The sequence below is a fragment of the Phocoena sinus genome, chromosome 20 (assembly GCF_008692025.1).
Source record: "Phocoena sinus isolate mPhoSin1 chromosome 20, mPhoSin1.pri, whole genome shotgun sequence".
Classification (NCBI taxonomy): domain Eukaryota; kingdom Metazoa; phylum Chordata; class Mammalia; order Artiodactyla; family Phocoenidae; genus Phocoena; species Phocoena sinus.
In genome coordinates, this window is record NC_045782.1 from 13461435 (window position 1) to 13463170 (window position 1736).

Sequence of the window (1736 nt, forward strand, 5' to 3'; positions counted from 1 at the left end):
GCAGGCAGCGCGGCCCCGCCCGGGCGCGGCCCGGCCAGACTCGGCGCGGCCCCGGCCCGGGGGCGGCTCAGCAGGCTCGGCTGGGAGCGGCGGGGGCTGCGGGCATCGCCGGCAGCGCCCCCGGACGGCCCTGACGCGGCTGCTGCCTGCTCGGCGGCGGCCGGCGCGAGTGAGTGCCAGGGGCCGGCAGGCAGGGGGCGGGCCCAGCCCGCGTCACCGGCAGCCGCCGAGCAGTGCGAGAGTGTGGGCGGCGAGGGCGGCGCGGCGCGGAGCGAGCTGAGCGGCGCCGCACTCACTCGCACTCACACCGGCGCGCACGCCGGCCCGGGACCCCGCGCGCGCACACCCGGCGGGCAGGGCCACCGGGCGCCTTCCACTCACGCGCCGCAGGACTGGCGGGGAGCTGAGCAGGGACCCGCACCTTCCCGCGCGTGCCCGCACTTTCTGGGCTCCGTTCACACAGGACACATACCGGTGTGCAAGGACACTTCCAGCACACAGAAACGTGTGCAGAACTGGGCGGAAGCTCCCACTGCTCCCACCTGCAGGACACACGTACCTGTACGGAGTTGCCTGAGGCTGCGGTGGCACCGTATATCCCCCAGTACACACACATCCCTAGCAGTACACACAAACAGCACTCGTCGAGGTGGTCAGGGGACCCAGGGCACCCCTGTCCCCAGCACACCTAACAGGACATACGAACACACCCAAAAAGTGATCAGGGGACTCAAGGCACCTCCCAACCCCCAATCTAGCAGGACACACAGCCACACTCCTAGGAGTGCCGGACAGGATGCTCACACACGAGCAAGACATCCACAGCTGTACAAGGTCACTACTGGCACAGTCTGTTCACCATTCCTCTCAGGTCACATACAAACACACTCTCTGTAACCAGAAGTCAGTCTCTCACTTGGTCCTTGAGTAGGTTGGACAGGGGACAGGGTGGGTGAGGACCTTGACCATAAGCCGTGGTCAGGAGAGGATGAGGGCAGACAGGGTGGGCATCCCCAGGGAATGATGAGCGAGGCAGAGGTGGAACGGCAGGGTGTGGCCAGCCCACAGGCTCAGGCTTCCCACATGATCGGATAACCAAACAAATGCCCAGCCCTGGCTGCTGTCCTGCTTTCCCGGGAACAACGCTCTGTTGGGAACGGCTGCTGCTTATACAGGTGTGTCCCCAGAAAGCCCTGGGCACAGACAGAATCCTGTTCACTCTCTGGTTGTCACTGAACATCAGAAATGCTTATCTTCTTGGCTGGGTCCCTTCCAGGAAAACTGAACGCAGGACCCCAAGCCTGTGCCCCTCCACCCACCATAACCCCTGTGGAGGTGTGGAGAGCAGAGAGAAGAGAGAGGAGGCCTCACCTTCATCACTTCCAGTTGCATCATTCTGGCAGATCATTGGCTCTCCCTGAACCTCAGTTTCCTCAGCTGTGAAACGGGGCTACTTCCAACCTCACAGCATCGTGGGGAGGCCGCATCTAGCACAGAGCATGGCAGGTAAGAGGTGCTCACCAGCGTCGGCTTTCCCTTCCCCCTTCCCTTCGGGAGATGAGACTCATTGGTGAGACGTGATGGAGATCCGCATGTTGTTGCACGACAAGTCCTGAAATGGATGGTGAAGGTCACCACCCACCCTTGAAACCTACGGTATACTCTGTCAAGAGCCTTCAACAGCTGTTATCTCACTGATGCCTTTTATCACCCCACGATGTAGGCAGGGTACAATG